The sequence below is a fragment of the Furipterus horrens genome, unplaced genomic scaffold (assembly GCF_987537825.1).
Source record: "Furipterus horrens unplaced genomic scaffold, mFurHor1.1.pri manual_scaffold_1, whole genome shotgun sequence".
NCBI lineage: Eukaryota > Metazoa > Chordata > Mammalia > Chiroptera > Furipteridae > Furipterus > Furipterus horrens.
In genome coordinates, this window is record NW_028327171.1 from 66,563,934 (window position 1) to 66,584,718 (window position 20,785).

At 35.1% G+C, this 20,785-nt stretch overlaps 1 protein-coding gene across 1 annotated transcript in view; it reads left to right on the top strand.

Annotated features, from left to right (window-relative positions):
• ROBO2 (roundabout guidance receptor 2) overlaps positions 1-20,785 on the top strand; it is a 604,209-nt gene that overhangs the window by 443,400 nt on the left and 140,024 nt on the right. The window lies entirely within an intron of this gene.

Genomic DNA, 20,785 nt, shown 5'->3' on the forward strand with positions numbered 1-20,785 from the left:
CTTGGTTACTCACCGTAGATGTCTCCTGCAACTATGGCTCTGTTGCCATAATGCTGCAGCCCACACTGGACAGTGTCTGCCTTCTTTTACTGACCAGAGCATCACTAACATAAGGCTGCTGATTTTAGCTGATGAGAATGCCTGGAGTAAGGGAGAGATCTTGCTCAACAAAGCCCTGAAGAGGCAGCAAGTAGTTGAGTTGACATCACTATCTGCATAGGGAATTTCTCACCTAGGGACTTTTCTCTGTCACTTTCTCACTTGCCTTATCTTCATGGTTCTCCTCCATCTCATTTCACTTGTTCTTTCACCAGACTCCCACAACCAGTCTCTCAACTATCTAGGGTAAGTCCAGAAATGCTTGTCATCATTGATAAAAAAATAAATTTAAATATTTTTTGTCTAACTTTTTCCAAGACCTTGCCCTTTATGATCAAATAAATAATATAAGTGTTTTCTTTCTCTATACAATCAACAAGTCTAGTTTCAAGATTTGTTTTGCCTTCTTCTTAGTCCTTGGTTCTGAAACTACAGCTATCGCATCTACTACAATCGTACAATTTCACTTTCTGCTTTCTATTTTTTTTCCTAAGAAAGAAATTAGTTTTCATTCAGCTGACTGAAATTAAACATGCTTTCATGGAAGTCATTTGCCTTTTATGTGCTTTCACTGGCACTGCTATCAAAACTCTCCTGAATTTATAACTCCATTTCAACATCTCACTTTTATATATCCCTAGGTATATGATACTATACTTTCTAAAGAAATATAACAGTAGCACTAGCTTCAAGTCAACCAAACGTTTTACATAGTAAGTCAGAGGTTCTTTGCAAACTACAGGAAGATAAGAAATTTTAATTCAGATAATTATTCAGCCTAAGAGTAGGGCAAGTTGCTTCTGTATTTCCTTTGGCACTTTGCTGTCAGACATCTAGTTTTAAGGGACTATTATTGGGAGAAGTTTGTGAATGTGAGGCTCCTCAAACATTCTCAGTGGAGAAGTAGGTTTAAAAGTAATAAGCATTGAGTCCTGGCAGGGTAGTTCCATTGGTTGCAGTGTCATTCTGATGCACTGAGGTTGCAGGTTCGATCCCCAGTCAAGACATTTAAGAATCAACAATGAAGACATCAATGGGTGGAACAACAAATTGATCTGTTTCTCTCTTTCTCTTGCTCTCATTCTCATTCTCTCTTTAAAATCAATAAATGGAAAAAAAATTTTAGTAATAAACATTTATGGAGTTGAGTTGTTGGTGTTCATCCTCTACATATAATCAGTGTTTTTCCTCATATTCGAGAGCATTTAATATATAATTTTTAAATGATGATGTGTTGTAAGATTTAGAACTAAGAGATTAATTATATAACAAAATTTAGCCTAGTGTAAATACAGGTCAATTTTCAATTATTAGAAGTAAATAACCTTGTTAAAAATAACCAGTCAGACAACAACAACAAAAAGTCTTTCACTTTGGAATAATTTTTAATTTGTAGAAAAGTTATAAAGATAATACAGAAAATTCTCATATATCGTATACCTATTGTTAATATTTTTCATTACTATGGAAATCTTCTCACTCCTAATGAACAAATGCTGATATAGAACATATATTTTTATATTGTTCTGATTTTACCAGTTTTTTCATTAATTCCTTCTTTCTGCTCCTGGATTCTGTCAAGGGTATTCATTTAGTTGGATATTGTAGGGTATTGCATTTAGCTGGCATGCTTTCCCAGTGTCCTCTGGCCTACAACAGGTTCTCAGTATCCTCATTATTATGACCTTGCCGGTCTTAAAGGTTACTGGTCACATATCCCCAAAGTTGGATTTGCCTACTATTTTCTCATGATTAGATTGGGTTTGTGGGATTTTAAGAAGAAAGGCACAGAGAATGCCTGTACTATCACTTGATTTCAAGGGTTATGTGATATCCACATGGTGATACTGCTAATTCTTAATCAGTATTCAATTGACAGAAGTTTCAAAAATAAGAAGTTGTAAGAGTGTATTGCATTTTAATTGGCCCGTGTCTTTCAGTTAAGCTAAACTAAAACTTAAGCCTAATTTGATTTGTTCCTATATTGCTCCAAGTTGACAATTTTCAACCGGTGCACTACAGGAACTTTTAAACCATGCAATACCTGACTCTGTAGTCAGGAGCACTGACCTCTTTTCCCTTAGATTGCCAAATAAAAAATTACAACAACCAACACAACAATAGCCATTCAATTTGAATGAATCAAAAGTATGCCTTTTTTGCCATATTAGCAAAAATTGTTTTTTGGTGTGCTGCAGAATTTTAGTATTAATTTATATGTTCCATAAGATGGAAAAAAGGTTGAAAATCACTACTGTAGGTGTTAGGTCATAAACCTGACAAGTTCATTGCTACAATACTCTCAAATCTTGACAAGTTCATTTGCTATAAAGTTCAAATAATACATACAAACCAAACAATGGCATTAAAACTAGAATGCATGATATATAGTCCTCCAAAGATGAGGTTGAAACTTTGAGAAACCTTACCCCTGCTAAACTCACTTGAAACGTTTTTATAAGTTCAGCCTCTTGATTCTTCTGTTACTGGTATGGGAGTATCACCATGTTTTGTGTGATCTCCTAAATATTTTTAAAGCGATAAGCAAATGGAAATTCTGTGTATGCTTTAAATTGTATGTTAGAGAGGCTTAAAGCAAGGATCAGTGAAATATGGAAATTGAGGTCAATATTTTTATCATGATAGATAGCATGTACTTTTATTTGAATTCTCAGTCTTTTAATAGCATTTCAAAGAAGCTTATTGATTCTTACATTTGGATTCATTAGCATAATCTTTACGTATCCATAATGAGGGGGAAAGAGACCTCTTTACTTGGTGAGGAATAACAGTAATGACTTTTAACCACCCATAGCCTAAATAAACAGTACCGATACTATTACATTATTTTAGGTCTCAGACTAGGGAGATGGCCATTGTTCCTGTGTAAGCAATTTTGAGGAGTGGTGTGGAGGATGACATTTCTTTGGCGTCACATTTAATGTAATTTGAATGAGGTTTGTGTAGTGGTTCACGCTTAACACATTTATAGTAAAGCTTCGTAGGGCAGCTGCATAGCCTGTAATTACTATGTAAGTAATATGTGACTGTTTTTCTTTTGGAGACAAGAAAGCTTTTCAACTCAAGTTTAAATGTATGAAGTGCTGTGATAGCTATTTAAATCTTTAACACAGAAGAAATTATCTGTGGCAACCTTTCAGTAACCAGAGATGAATTAAGCGAGTATTTTTTTCCTTTTCCATAAGAATATTTTTTAAGTAGTACGCATGCATTTCTTTCTTTGATTTAGCCTTAAGCGCCTATCCTTTCTCAGTAACTGTGTTTAATGAAATTACAATATACTTTTGCTGAGTAGTATTAAGGACGTTTTAAAAAATTGTTTTTATCCTTGCTGGAGTACAGTTTTCCACTGCTTTTTAGAAGGAAAGAAAGAGAGAGGAAGGGAGAGAAAAATACATTGATGTGAGAGAGAAACATTGATTGGTTGCCTCTTGTACGCCCCCAAATAGGGGAGCAAACCCACAACTTAGGCATGTGCCCTGACTAGGAACTGAACGCCCAACCGTTCAGGACAATGCACCAACCAACTGAGCCACACCAGCCAAGGCAATACATTTTTTGATTAGGTGAATGTTTCGGTAAGCTAGGAAAAGTATTAGTTCTCAAGACTAACAATAACCCAAATGAGCAATCAGGAAAATTCACTATTTATTTGAACATTTTTTATATGACAAAGGGACAAAATAGGAAGGAGACATAATTTCTTACATACTACCATTAGAACATTAACTACCTGCAGAAACTTACAAGGTACTACTGTTTCACAGTTGAAGATTTCAGGAAGAAAAAAAAATTTTTTTCATGACTATGTCAAGTATCAACATCTTCTTTCCAGAGGGTCTCAATATATATGTGCTCAGATAAATCAACACTGACTTACCTTGGTGAAAAGAATTTTATACACAAATATGAAAATGAAGTGAGTAGGGGGGACAAAATGAGGACATAAGGGGAATTACATTTTAGAGTTCATAATGATTATGTTTTTTTAGAAGCATATTTTTTCTTAAAGCATAGTTTAGATTGTTGAAGATACTTTTGCATTTACTTGCATTCATTACTATGTTTCTAAAGCTCATTGCTAGTCTGTGAAAAAAACTCATTTTAATCAAAGTAAATAGTAAATATGTTGTTGATGGCTCTGTATTTTTTATTATACGTTAACCAGATTGGGTGATGTAGGAAAATATTTATATACTCAATACATTAGAGAAAGTCAAAACTGAGATAATCTTAGTTTCATCCTTAGGTACTACACCTTTCCTTCTCAAGAAAACTATGAGCTTTTTTGCTAATTAATATAAATAATACTCTTATGATGATCAAGTACCTTCAACAAATCTTTTCAGAAGATGTTTTATTTGATAGAAGTTGCCAGCATTTATAATAACTGGCTCAGTGTACCATCTTATGCCATGTCCCATGATAACACAGGAATCTTTTATATTATCGCTATACCAAAATTTAAAAAATCTATACTTATACATATATATGCTGAAGCACTATGAAAAATATTATATTACAGTAATATAAAAGAAACAATATAATTAATTTACAACCAAATAAAATATATAATTGAAATATAGCAACACTACAATATGCTTTTCAATCAATTATTAGAAAAGAGAATAACAATACCCCTTCTCAGAATTTAAGTAAAAAGAGTAGAGTGATTAATATAATTGCAGTTTCTTATCTAGGCTTCTTAGTAAAGTTTGTATTTTCTCTAATTATAAGCAGTCTTCTTAAAGTTTGTAAACAGGAGATTTAACATACTTCATTAATCATTTAATTTTCAGTATATTATGATTAGTTACCTCTATGATATTTCTTATTTTACTTTTTATTTAATTTTTAAACTAACTTTAAAGTGGCACTAACTTCCTTAATAGGAATCTAGAGTACAGAAAGGAATATTCATAATAGCTTGTCAGAGAAGAAAGGAAATAAAATATGCCATTTACATTCCTACATATGCCTGCAAATTCTAAATGCAGTTGATGGCTTATACATAGTGAATATAATTCATGAATATTTCATAAAAATAGAAAAGAGACTAGAGAATAAGAGTTTCAAGATATATGGTGTAATAGTCTATCAATTTTCCTGAAACCACTGATAAATTCCTTTTTCTAAAGTGCAAGTCTATTTTAAGAGAGACGTTTTAGAGTTCTTAGTTCCATAAATGTGAGATTCACCTAAATACATGATTCCTTAAAGAAAGGAACTGAATAGAACCACTTATAATTCCCCTTTTTTACACTAAGTGGCTCTTTCCACTTAGCCCTGGAAAATGTTCTTGGGTTAATTGATTGGAAGCTCCATTGTTTAGAGCATGTGCAGAGATGCTGAACAGGTGCTCAGTCATCCTGCTGAGGAGATAGGCCTTCTTCACATACCGTGTGGGCTTCAAGGGCATGTGGTAATTTGGACTCCTGATAAATAACCACACTGATTAGGTTGACTGGTCAAGATTGGTCAATTAAAATGGTTTTTGTAAAAGAAGGAAAAAACTGAGAGCAGGAAAAAAAAATATATATATATATATATATATATACAAAACATTGTATGGGACACCTGAAAAGTGGATCAGTCCCTAAGATTCACAAATATAAAGAAAAGTGTAAATGAATATTCCATGATTTTTCAACTATACAGGTGTCTTAGCCATTTTTGTCTGAAAAAAAATACAACTGCACTGACAATTACTGTGAGATTTTTACATAAAGCTGCCATGAGCATAAAGAATATTTGGGCCATTGTCAGGGATGTTAGTTATTAGGCTTGTTTTGACACTTTTTGATTATTTATCCCTTTAGTTTCACTCCCATGTTCTGGAAATGATATTTGACAGATTCTTCTACCATTAGCTAGGAGTATGACCTTGAAGAAGCTATTTAAGCTTTTTGTGTTTTACATTCTGTTGATATGGACCAGCGAAGCGACAGGACTAATGATTACCCTACGCTTCGACTAATTTGTACAGGATGAATAATTATGCCATTCATTCTAACTCAAAGTGTTACTAAAATTATATAACTAATTCAAAGCACTATAAACAGGGTACAATGGATGCACATAACAGGTGTTCCAGTTTTATAACTATGGTGACATTTATTAGTAATATATATAACTACAAGGGAAAATATACTTAAGGCTGAAAAACAGAATATACAATTTTTATGGATACTCCTTTTCTGGCCAATTGATTTCCAAAGAAACACATGTAATACTATTGATTTAATAAATATACATTTTGCTTTTAATTCACCTAGATTCATTTATAAATTTTACTGCCAGTTTGCCAAGCCTGGGAGTCGCCACCCATTTTTCTACCTCTGGGAGATTGAGTATGATCCAAATATTATATCCCAGCCCCAATGCAATAAAACATTTGGGCTGGAACTTTCAAATTTGACACTTATACTGTATTGTTTTTCTACTGGTAGTAAGAAAATCACCACTTTTATAGGAAGATTATAGAATGATAAATGTACATGCTTTTGGACCATTTACTATTTGCCATGCACTCTTCTAAATTCTTTCTACATACATAAATTTCATTATTTTCAAGAATAGTGTTCCAGCATAATATTAGTCTTATTTAAGAAATATGGTAACAGAAGCTTGAAGAACTTTCCAGAGACGCACATTGATACATTTAAGGGCCAGGACTTGATAGAATCTGTTTACCCTGAAAATTGCATTTGAGGCTAATGGGCTTTCTAATTATGTGATTATTATTTATAGGCTTGAGCTGCTTATAAGTGTTATATTTTAGATAAAACTTTAGATAATAAGAAACACTACATTATGAATAACCTAACAGGAATACTATGATAGCATTATTGTTAAGAGTAATTTTTAGGCCAGTTACACAAGCCACACATAAAATGTCTTGGCATTTTGAAAATCTGAGCTTGGATCATCAGGTCAAGGTTACTGTGTTGGAGACTGGAGATATAGATTTTGTTTACAAACAGGATTAATTAGCAACTTTTAGAGGGATACCACAATGGCACTTGTTCTGTGTTTTCATCAGATAGGTGCTAATAGTTGCTGTTAGCACAAAACTAATTGCCATCTAGCTTGGGGAGAGCAAGTTGCCTCGTCCTGTGACTACGTTGGCCCATCTGTTGAAAATCTCATCTCAGGAACAATGTGGGAACTGGCATCCAATTTGGGCTCTGGCCAGTGGTCAACTAACAAGCTGGGACAGAGAATATGAATTGCCTTGAAGTCAAAGATGCTCTGCTGTCCATTAACTGGCAGCTCTCGAGTTGTGTGAGAGCAGAGCCAAGACCAGGTGCCAGTTTTCAGAGCAAAAGGAGCTGCCTGAGTGCCACCTGTCATTGGCATGTGGGTGTCATCCCACATAGGAGCCACAACAGATGTGCTTTTTCCATCATAGCATGACATATTACATGTTGGAGGTTGGGACTAGGGTGTGTTACATGTTAAAGCATTCAGCTAGGCTGAGGTTGGGATCAGGGCAACATTTTACCTTACCCAAACTGTAGGACAAGCCAAAGGCTTACAAAGAGATAGTCATGATGTCACTCCATATCCCACAGGTGGGTGTACTAGATATTTATAAATGAAGACACCATCTTGTCCGTGGGTTTTTACCTGGACTGCAAACAAAATGTAAAAAGGAAAATGTTGTTTATTTGACTGTATTAACCCACATCCTTGCCTTCACAAGACAATTTGTGGTTAGAATCACTTAGATAACTTTTAATCACCCTTAAGATATATTTCTGATTGGCTCTGTTGTTGTTGTGATTCCTATTAAATATAATTATAATGTGGGACTGCAAGATAAAAGAGAATTTAGAAGATCAGCATTCTAATTCCAGCTCTGCCAAAATTCACCATGCTATTTTAAGCAATTTATGTGTTCAAGTAGCAAAGACCACATCTGCAAAATATGTAAGTTGGATCGGATGGCTTCTGTGGTGCCTTTAAATTATTAAATGGTACAATTCTGTGAACTGTAACAACTTAATTTAAAAAGTATAACACATTTTTATAGGAGTAAGAATAAAAACAAGTGGATAGGCCTAAAAAGGAAAAGGAAAATTACACACAAGTGCATTGCTAATGACAGTTACCCTTTATGTTTCCTGTATACCTTGTCAGATACATACAGATATATTTTTTAATTAAAAAAAAATGGGGAATCATTTCATGGTGATCCAAGGTGTTGGAGGAATAAGTGGAAACAACACTAACCTCCTCACAGGACCAGTCTGGAATTACAACTAAATTGTAGAGAAATCATTCAGAATAACCAACTGAAGACTAGCTGGAGAGAAGTCTTATAACCACAGACAGACAGAAAAAATCACTTCACCACGAAGTAACTGGTAGGAAGTGCAGAGGAGACACAGGAGGTCTGGCTGGGCTCCCATGGGTGGCAGCTGAAATGCCAGAAGGATATTTCAGCGGCCAGGGGGCTCCCCCTGAAAAAAGTGGGGTTTAAACTGCAAACTGGGCTCCCTAGTCTACAGCACTAGAGCTAGAAAGGAACCCAGAGAACATCCAACTTTGAAAAGCAGCAGGGTTTCTGGCTGCCAGGGAAAGATGGCTAGAGACTCAGAGAGCCTCTTAAAGAGCCAACACACAAAATTTCATTTGCAGCCACTTAACCTGGTCTCCGGCAAAGGGGAAGGCAGAGTGGATTGGAGATGCTTGAGGAGAGTCTGGGATTTGTGCTTCTGGGGAGAGAACTGAGGGAAGAGCCACCAGGATCCCTGTGCTGAGTCACTCCCCATACTGCAGGAGCCATGACACTCAGGCAGAGTATTTCTACATGAGTGGCATCAGCCTGAGGGAACGCAATAGCCCCACCCACAGGAACTATTCTTCCCCATGCTATAGAGCTTAAATCCAACTGCTGATTACAGATTGATTTGATTAACAACTGATCAGTTTGATGGTTGATTAGGTTAACATCTAAGGTGCAAAACACAAAGAAGCAGCCAAAATGGGAAAACAAAGAAGCAGACCCCAGACCCCAAATAAAAGAACAAGAGAATTCTCCAGAAGCACTAGATGAAATGGAGGTAAGCGATTTATATCAGAGAATTTAGAGTAGTGATTATAAGGATACTCAACAGCATGAAATTTAAAAAAAAAAAAAAAAAAAAAAAAAAAACATAAAAAAGGGTCAGAAATAAAAAGTGTAATATCTGAGACAAATAATATACTGGAAGGAATATACAGCAGATTAGATGAAGTAGAGGATGGAGTCAGTGTTTTGGAAGACAAGGTAGAAAAAAAAATCAGGCAGAGCAGCAAAAAGAAAAGTAAATTTTTTAAAAAATCAGGCAAGCTTAAGAAACACTTGGACAACATAAAGCATAAGAACATCCACATTATGGTAATACCAGAGGAGAAGAGAATAAGCAAGGGATCGAGAACCTATTTGAAGAAATAATGCCCAAAGACTTCCCTAATCTGATGAAGGAAAAAGTCACATAAGTCCAGGAAGCTCAGAGATTTCCATCCAAGTTGGACCCAAAGAGGCCGACCCTGAAACTCATCATAATTAAAATGACAAGGGTTAAAGACAAGGAGAAAATCCTAAAAGCCACAAGAGAAAAGCATGTAGTTACCCATAAGGGAGCATCAATTAGACTGGCATTGATTACTCAACAGAAATATTTCAGGCCAGAATGGAGTGGCGTGAAATATTCAAGGTGATGAAAAGCAAGGACCTACAATCAAGGCTAAAGTAACCAGCAAGGCTATCATTTAAAATTGAAGCAGAACTAACTAGCTTCCCAGACCAGGAAAAGCTAAAGGAGTTTGTTGACACCAAACCAGTACTGCAACAAATGTTAAAGGGCTTGACTGAAGAAGAGAAGAAGAGGGAGGAGGTGGAGGAGGAGAAGAAGAAACAACAGAGGAAAACAGTCTAACAATAAAATGGCACTACATATGTATCTAACAATAATCACCTTAAATATAATGGTTTAAATGCTTCAACCAAAAGGCATGGGGTAGCTGAATGGATAAGAAAACAAGATCCATATGTATTCTGCCTCCAGGAGACCAACCTCAGATCAAAAGATACATACGGACCAAAAAAAAATTGTTGGAAAAATATATTTCATGCAAATGGAAACAAAAGAAGCTGAAGTAGCAGTACTTATATCTGACAAAACAGACTTTAAAATTAAGGCTATACTAAGAGACAAAGAAGGACACTACATAATTATAAAGGGAACAATCCACAAGAGGGTATAACCCTTGTAAACATGTACACACCCAACATAGGAGTACCAACTCTCTTATTCAGCACAGTACTGGAAGTCCTAGTCACTGACGCAATCAGACAGGAAGAAATAAAAGGCATCCAAACTGCAAAGAAAGAAGTAAAACTGTCTTTATTTGCAGATGACATGATACTGTACATAGAGAAACCTAAAGATTCCACCAAGAAACTAATAGAACTGATAAATGAATTCAACAAAGTAATAGAAAACAAAAATATTATTCAGAAATTTGTTGCATTTTTACATGCCAATAATGAATTTATAAAACAGTTCCCATCCACAATTGCTTCAAACAGAATAAAATACCTAGGAATAAACCTAACCAAGGATACAAAAGACCTGTACTTGGAAAATTGTAAGACACTGAAGAAAGTAATTGAAGAAGATCAAATAAGTGGAAGCACCTATCATGTTCAGGGATAGAAAGAATTAACATCATTAAAATATCCATACTACCCAAAGCAATCTATAGATTCAGTGCAATTCCTATGAAGATTCCAATGAAATATTTCACAGAACTAAAACAAATATATTAAAATTTTATATGGAACCATAAAGGCCCTGCATAGCAATGGCAATCTTGAGAAAGAAAAATAAAGTTGGAGGAACCATGCTACCTAATATCAAACTATACTACAAGGCCATAGTAATAAAAACAGCCTGATATTGGCATAAACACACACAGATCAATGGAAAAGAACAGAGCCTACAAATAAACCTACTCCTTTATAGTCAATATTCAACAGAGGAAGCAAACACATACAATGGGCTAAAGAACATTTTTCAATAAATGGTATTGGGAAAATTGGACACATGTGCAGAAAAATGAAACTAGACCACCTTCTTATACTACACACAAGAATAAATTTAAAATGAATCAAACACTTAAATATTAGACCCAGAACCATAAAAATCCTAGAAGGAAACATAGGCAGCAAAATCTTGGACATTGCTCTTAGAAATATTTTATTGGATATATCTCCCCAGGCAAGGGAATAAAAAGAGAAAATAAACAAATGGGACTAAGTCAAACTAAAAAGTTTTTGCACAGCAAAGAAAATCTTAGACAAAATTAAAAGACAACCCACAGAATGGGAGAATATATTTACTGATACAATGGATAAGGGTAAGTTAACATCCAAATTTTATAAAGTACTTTCAAAATTCAACAGCAAAACAAACAAACAAAAAACAACAACAACAAAAATTTTAAAAAGGGCAAAGGACCTGACTAGATACTTCTCCAATGAGGACATTCATATGGCCAATAGACATATGAAAAGATGCTCAACATCACTAATCATCAGAGAAATGGAAATAAAAACGACAATGAGACACCATCTCACACCTGTCAGAATGACCACCATCAATAAAAGAGAAAACAAGTGCTGCTGAGGATGTGGAGAAAGGGGAACCCTTCTGCACTGTTGGTGGCAATGCAGACTGGTGCAGCTGTTACTGAACATCAAGTTGGAGTCCCACTGTCCACCTTCACCCTCTAGGCAAAATTCCCAAGGCAAAAGTTTGGTGATAAAGGAAAGGAGTCTTTATTCAAAGGCAGTCACTTAAGCCTATCAAGTCACAGCTTTAATTACTTAACCCTATCAATTAAGGCTAAACTCTAACACCTGGGTTCTCCATGCTTTTCCCTTGTTAGTTCTTATAGGTTTAGTTTACAAATCAAAACAACATAAAATACAAAAGCTACCCAATTTTGGAAGAATGACAGGCTTCTGCCTCAGAGCCTGTTCCCTCCAGAACATCCAAAGAATAAAACTGCCTGTTTCTAGGCTGTGCCCAGAGTTCCTTCCCATCCAAAATACCATCCATTGAGAAATACAGGCAGCTGAAGCATAATCATCCAGGCATCAGGAAGGAGAGCCTGAGAGCCCGAGCCAGAGAGCCCAAGCCTGAGCCTGAGAGGGGACTAAATGGTAATGGGAAAAAATATAGTTTATATCATAGCTTAGCCTAATCATTTTTAATCATATAATAATATCATATGTCACTAAACCCAAGTTAGAATTATTTGTGAGACCCTATAGTACATTTTCTCATAGTTGAGGAGGAGAATAATGGCAAACCAACTGTGATATGCCATCTATTGAAAATGATTTGTAATTTCAGAGATGTTAAAATATGAACAATGCATACCTTAAAACTGACTAACTATGAGAGTAATAGCTAATGCTCATAGTGCTTCACATACAAGTAACTGATTCATCTTCACAATTGCCTTATGAAGTAGTTATTCTTATAATTCTTACTTTACAAATAAAGAACCTGAGGGTCAAATTTAAGTGGTAGAGAGATATTTGAATCCAAGCACTCTAGCCCTCAAGTCTACTCTTTTAACTACTACACTGAAATAATTTATTTTAAAGGATATTATATTAAAATAATAACAAATTGAATTTCTTGGGAGCCCACTGGTCTCATGCTAGATATTTACATGTTTATAATTAATCTTTCCAACAATCTTGACGTATGAGTCCCTTCTTTAGCAGAGGAGGAAACTGAAGTTTAGAGATAGTGAGCAACAAGCTTAAGGTCTCAGGACCCATGGTGAGCAAAGCTGGATTCAAACACTAGGTCTCTCTGACATGAAAAGCTTAGGTTCATTTCCCATTTTGGTCCTGGAACACCCTTCATTCTCTGTTCTACTTTACAGCCTTAGCTATTTTCTTTTGTCTATGTCCCTGTAACTAAGATGAAACAATGCTAATCTCATCAGTATTGAGTTATTTATTTCTCTGTCTCCTCAACAAATGTTTGCCATATTTATCGGTAATCTCAAATATCCAGCACTATATCTGGAATGTGGTGCTCACCAGACATATATTGAGGGCAACAGTTCTGGTCTGGGGCTAATTTTGCTTCTCTGACTCTTGGCAATGACTGGAGACATTTTCTGTTGCCACCTTTGGGAATTTGGTACAACTGTCAGCTAGTGGGGAGAGGCTAAGAATGGTGTTAAACATCCTAATACGCACAGGGCATCTTCCACAGCAAAGAATAATCTGTTCCCAAATTATTGTGCTGAGGTTGAGAAAGCCTTATTTAGCAGAAAATATAAACCTGGACCTACTCACTTGAATGCTATTTGATATATTTTTATTTTAGTTTTTAATATTAGGGCAAAAATAATAGACTATAGTTCGAAAGACAGACTTCAAAAATAAGGGGATATTATTATCCCCTTAGCTATGAAGGTATACCAGTAAGACGGCCAAATAATATCATGTTTGGATGTGATGTAACTATGTCATCATTGAACACGAGAAGAAGACCCTTTGTTTCATTAATGACTAGAGATAAATATATTTTTGCATATTTCTAGAATATATCAAGTTGGAAATTTTTTTAAAAATAACCCTTGCTCATTAAATAGTTGCCAAATTGATAAAACTAGTTAAGATTTGCTAAATTAGAGAGGTGCCTTAACCTTGCTTTTAAAGCAGACCTTCCGCCATACAAGTTATGTGACACACTTAATGAGGACAAGTGCCCCTATATAGTTGTGTCGACTTTCTAAATTATTACATAAGTGCATTTCGTGAGGAGGTTTCTGTGGCCAGAAAGAAAAGGAGAGAGCCTTTTGAATTTTTCATAGCACAGTCCAGACTGAACATCCCTCCAATAATGCAGAATCCATTCCCACCCCAACACCTCAACACCAGCGAAGACTATTTCATGAAGTTTGTTTAGCAAAGACCACAAGTCCACTAAATAGCTAGTGTGTCCAGCTATTGTTATCACATGAAGTGCATTCCAAATGCAGAAGGATGCAAGAAGAATGGGAGCTGCCTGTCAAAAAACATCTACTCTGAGCTGTGAGCTCTGTGGACTCTCATAGATTTCATCCCTGAAGTCCTTTTCTAAAATGAATGAAAGTTGAAATTAATTTTTAACTAAATGCACAACTGTGCGATAGATATATCCACTTTTCCAAATGTGGTGTTGCAACTCCTAGTCCTATTGTAAAACCAATTTTTCTTACACAATTTAAATCAATAAAATAATTATTTCTGAACTGAAGATAATTTAACATGTCTTCATCACTTTATTTGTTCCAACACACTTTCCATAATTGTCATATAATTACATTTTTGATGTAAATTTTTATGCTGTAATTAGTTTAAAAACTTATTGGAAATAACACCTGCAATATTCAAAAAGTGTTTAAAAGTAATGCATCTGAATGCAGATATTACTTTATTTAAATAATGTATTAAATGTTAGTAGAAAAATTATTACAAGAATGGTTGCATATTAAGGACAGCAATTAAAATTATTAAACAGTCCTTTTTGATATTATAAACCAAAGGAAAATCTTAGTATTTCTAGAATGGTTTGAATTTGACCTTATATGAATGTAGAAGGAAGAAGTACTTCACATGCACACATATACACACCTATTTATTCTCTAAACTTTTAAGGGATTTAAATTTAGTGAAAATCAGAGTAACTATGGGGAGATAGTGAAGTTCTCTCAAGTTTTGAAAGCAATAATGCAATTTTCAATGATAGGTCTTTGTCCTATCTGCAAATAAGACAAAAACAAAAACACAGTCTAATCTAAAAAATAATATTCTTTGCCAGGGAAATAGTGAATATCAGGTCAATGATAAAAACAAAGTTCTAATTAATATTTCATATTACTGAAGGATTATCAGTGATGAAATACATAAAATTTTTATCATATACATTTTATCTTAAAATTAGTTTTTATCTTACACGTTTTGAACCTCACTTTTTATTATTGCTGTTAGTCAAAATTGAATTTCTTCATCTAGGCAACAGGGTAGATATGGTTACCAGTTTAAACCATACATATAACATATAACAAGATAGATGTGAGCAAGGCGATTCTCTTTATTTTAGTATCTCCTTTGAAGTATAGATTGCTCCAGTTCTTGTGCACTATAGTGTTAATTATGCCAATAGTCAATAATCAGAAGAGATTGTACACAGAGAAAATGATTTGAAATGAAAAAAAAAAAAAAAGATGAGTAGAAGGTGCAATTTAAACCAACTTGGAGTCAAACTTCAGAGAACTAAAAATAAAGTGATTCTTAATTTTCCAAGCATTCCCTGTGTTTTTAACAGCCTCTCCATTGTACAGACTTGGCATTGTGTTTGATCCTCATGAAAAGAATACAGTCTTCCTCCTTCTACATATATGTAGCCTTCCATTTATTCCTTCAGGAACAAATTGATCTTGACTGCCTACTAGGCTCAATTCACTGTACTGAGCTCTGAGGATACAACTGTGAACAAAAGCCTCTGTGGAGCTTAAAAGCAAGAGATGTGGACAGATATTAAACAAATTCACCCTGTGTCAGGATGACCAGAAGTACCTAGTAAAGGGAGAGGGAGTTTGGGAAGTATGGAGAAAGGTCCACGTGTGAGAATACAGTATATGCAGAGACACAGAGGCAGGGGAGAACCTGCAAATTCTGGACTATAGTGGAGGGCTTGAGTGTAAACAGACAATGGGGCGAGTTGGGACTGGAGAGATGAAGAGAAACCAGTACAGGAAGAATGTATAGGCCAGGTGCGGAAGTTTGGACTTCTCTCTAGAGAAGCCAGTTAAAGCTAAATTGAACATTTATTAGTCTAGTCTTGATATATAAAAAAGATGGTAAAGCATTATATTAATACTCAGGGTTTTGCCAGGCAAATGCAACAGAAAGGTAGCGGGATAAGGAACATGAGGATATCGGCAAGCCACTTATGGACCATAGAATTTAAGTAGGATACAGAAAGAAGTGATGATGCAAGCTTGATGGACGTGGAGGAAGAGGTTCCGTTTGTAAACTTATTGAGTCAGTAAGGGCATCTCTGGTTATAGTCCTGGACATTTGATTTCAAAGATGGAAGCATTCCAGTCAAGGACAAGGTCTAGGTTCCTGCTATGAGCCAACGGCCTAAGGGAGATGGAAACAGTATCACTGGAGGATGAGATATGACTAAAATGAGGGGTAGTTATGGAAAATTTCATGTAGCATTTATTGGGTATTTACTCCATGCCACGTTCAAGTCTCAATACTAAAATTAATAACTCATTTAATGCTTTAAAAAGCCCTATGGCATAGGTCCTATTAATTATTATATTTTCTAAAGAGAAAGAAATTCTAAAGTTTCTATTTGAAAACTGGAGAACATGATGCCTATTCAATGGGATAGAATTTTGTTTGGTTTTGCTTTGTTTTATTTTCATGAGAGAATATGTAACTCATTTAAAAAATATCTGCTGACTAACTACTGTGCATCAGGCACTGAGTAATCGTTTGGAATGGCAGGGAGGGTGTGCTCACCTCCACCCTTCCGCCAGCTCTCAGGAAAGAGCCAGATTTCCCTTACGGCATGGACATGAGGGTAAAAATCTGAGAAAAAATAGAGGGCAAGGAAATTATACAAACCCGTGAGCAGGTAGTTTAGAAGGCAGAGTGAAACATTTTGTGGAAATGACTACAAACATTCTGTGAGAGATTTTATCAGAAATGACGAAACTCACTGCAGAGAAGGTGAAAAATGAGAGGAAAAGATAACAGGATAAAATGGAGACAGGTGGTGACTAAGGGCAACAGGCTGTGAACTTCACTGTAGTCCACAAATTTGTCAAGAGAATTAAGCCCTGGAGTCTCCATTGACTGTCACAGGTGCAGAAGATGGGCTAGGCAGGGGCACGCCAGAGACAGTCCCAGCCTGCAGTGATAGGAACTTGCAGGCACTTTAGTTGGGGGTGAGCAGGATGCCCTGGCCTTTCTGGGAGGGCTCAGCTGCAGTTTGGTCTAATTGCTCAAGCTCCAGAGGTGGGCTCTGGTTGCAAGGCGCTAGGTGTCCTGATCCCCTGGCTGTGGTTTTGGGCCTAATTACCTTGTGATCTGAAATCTGCACTTCATTAAGTCAACTGTTGTCACCCTATTGTAGATGTTTCAAAACACTTTCCCTTGTTTGTTTGCTCTTAGCTTTTTCGCTGGAAATACCCTGCTCTCAGCTGTGCTAAAGAGAGACACAGTAGAGGGGTTTTCCATCTATGGGTCAGGCTGACAAGGGTTGGAGGTAAGGAGAATAGCATTTGAGGAAAGATGAGTGAGTTTAAAGTATTGTTCGGATATTTAAGGCAGAATCAGAATGCCCTTCCAGTTCAAGTTTCACTTTGGGTTTCAGTAAAGGCTTCCAGGATAGAACGGCAAATTCTTTTCAGAGACCACCTTGCCTCTTATTATTTCCATACAAATCTAATCTCCCAAGACTTTTATTACCTTTCCTTTTTTCAATGGATGTTACATTAATTTTAATTTTTCCAAGGATATCTGTCCTGTTATACTGCTCTTAGGTGACCTGCCCAGAATGTGTGTGACCCAAAACCTGAAAGAATAGGTTAAGATTCCTTTACCCAAACAGTAAACATTAGCCTGAATTATAATTGTAGATAAAAAGGAGTGACCCACATTGGCTCTAGTGTATATAAACTTGACTCAGTATTCCTTTGCCAGTATTACTTAGTCAAAACAGTAAGTCCAGTTGAGCTTATTTTAAAGCCCCAGAGCTCAGTTGTGATTTAAGAGCTTAACTTTAGGATATACTTTAAATATTAAAGATTAAGAAAATGTCACCTGATATTTAGGTTGCCAAGAAGTACTTACATGAATTTTAATAACAAGTATTGTCTGTGGAAGGATTTTGTTTGAAAAACTGTGAGCAGAAAAAATTGTTTCAGGAAAATTGAGCATCGTTTTCTGTTTCCAGCTCTCAAGAGTGAAAGAAGCAAGTATTTAAATTTCTCCAAGAAAGTTTATGTTTTATAGAAGAGTACCTTGATTTGAAATTGTGAGTTGTTAAAATGCACTTTTCTGACCAGTTGAAATACATCATCACTGACTTCTGAATGGATGTATTTCCATTTCCACTGTAATCCATACAGTGGCATCCAGTAGTTTAAATATATATGTTAATGATTTTATAAAATTGATATGTGATTTTTATCCTAAAATTATTCTGTTTAAGGCAGGTGATAAATTTTGTGACATTTTCATATGAAAAGTCCATAGTTAAATTTTTAATGAAGTATGGAACTATGGGATGCCCATTATTGCATACATTTATTTTCTGAAAGAGTCCAAAAATTATAAGGTAATCTTCAGCTATTTGCATTGAGTGCAAGTCCTCTGAAAATTGAAAACAAACTTTTCAAGTCTCCCTAAAAAGAAAGACACATTTACTTGCATAGACATTAAGTGTTTCCTGGTTAAAATCATAGGTTTTAACTCTTGGCCAACTTAATGATTAATAAATTAGATAAGCAATAAAATTGTAAGTGCTAAGTCAAAACCCTTGTTCTAGAATTGGAGCCAGACATCTTATAGCAAGAAGTAGTAGGTGGCTTCAAAAACTAAAAATGTTGAGAAAATAAATGTTCTTCCATTAGAAACAACGGTTCTTTAGAGATGAGAACAGCCATTCGGGAAGTTTTATTAGTGAAGAGCTCTCATGTAATCCAAACAAGGCAATGAGATATGCAGGCTTGAACTGAACATGGTAAAACTCCACTATGTAATAAAATTTGTAGTGTGTTATTATGCTGTTCTTTTTACCTTCCAAATTCTAAAGACGTTGTGGAAGACTTGGAGGGAGAGGTCCCTAAATTATCACAAAAGCCAGGGAGTCATGAGAAGTTTTTACCCTAGAAGCTGACCATGTATTGGGGATTGCAAACTAAGAGAAATGTATGAAATGTAGTTATGTTATAAAGTTTTACCATTTTTCAAATCTGGTTTGATATTTTCCACGTAAATTTAGATTTATAGGAAATCTTTCCAAAAGAGAAAGTTTCTTTAGGAAGAAGAAATAAAAGATTCTTTCATTTAAATTTGGAAGTGATTTTAAAATATAGACTGTTTCTGTTAAAAAACGAATAATATTTTCTCTTTTGAAACACTTTAAACATTATTCATCAAATTTAAGATCACACACAAACAAAATCTTGCATACAAACTGTTGTTTTAAGTATTAAAATAAATTTATTTTGTTATGTTGTTATTTAGCTGAACAGATGGTAATGGTTTTGACACAATTTAGCATTCTTTTCCTTTTTTATTCCTTTGGGAAAAAAACAACACAAAACCAGAGCTTTTTTTCCCACTTTGTCACAGCTGGTTACCGATCAATCTCAATTCACGGTACAGTGATGATAGCACATGTTGTCCAGGGGCCAAATCTGATTGGGTTGCATTTTTCAGCAGTGTTTCATATCAGGAAAAAAGGTATCTTTATGGTGGGGACTGTCAGCACACGATTGTACAACTGTCATTAATCAAACCTGGCAACAATGACTGCATTTATGCAAGTCTGAGACTGGCAGATTTCACAATCAGAATCACCCAATTTCTGTGAGGATTTCCTCACCAGTAATGTTTTTCATCTGTTTCTTTTTTTTTTTTTTTTTGGTCTTGTTTTTAATTAAAGTCAGATGATACCTCCTACATGTTTATTATATATAATACTATACCATGTTTAAAAAGTAGATTTTTTTCTACCAAAGTGTGCTCTAGTTATTTAAAATTCCTTCTCAACTATTTAAAAATGGCTAAGAGCTAAACAGGGTGAAATTTAAATTCATTCGATTGTTCAATAACAATAATTTTTAAATGTGTGTATGTTAGTAAACATATTATGAACCGTCAAGGATTACATTTGGTTTTAGATTGATATTGAGAAAAATACTGCTCAAGTTTGTCTCTGGAGAGTTTGAAACTCTGAACACAAAACACAGAAATGCACACCTGCCCATGTCATGTGCACACAGTACAATAAACAAACATCCATCCAGTGAAGGGGTATATTATTGCTCTGTGTTAGAAAGATCAATGTACTTATTGCAGAGATACTGTCGCTGTCTCTTTGTAACTCGTGACAACAATCTTAGCATCTTCTGTAAAATGGTGTTAGGAAATAAGCATTTTCTTTAAGCCATAGATTGTTATGAAATCATATATTAAATTCTGTTCCACACTGTAAAGAACTGTTTCAATGTAAGAAACTATTATTCATAATTTTGCATATTACTCAGTCAATATTTGCTCTTTGAGGAAAAATGAACAGTTCTTCAAGTACCCAGTGTAATAGTGTAAAACATCAATGAGATTCCTATTGAGCATGTACCAATTTATCCAAAAAGGAATGCAAGAAATGAGGCCACCATTACTGGACCTGTGGAAATACTTAACATCTAATTGCTTGTAGGTTTAGAAAATAAATTGTTTCGGAGAAACCGTGATCAATTCGGGAGAGAGCTGAGAGTGTACATTCCAGAATCACTTGAAGACATAGTGGTGTTCTAAGAGTTAATTTTGCTAATTTAATAAAAATCACTG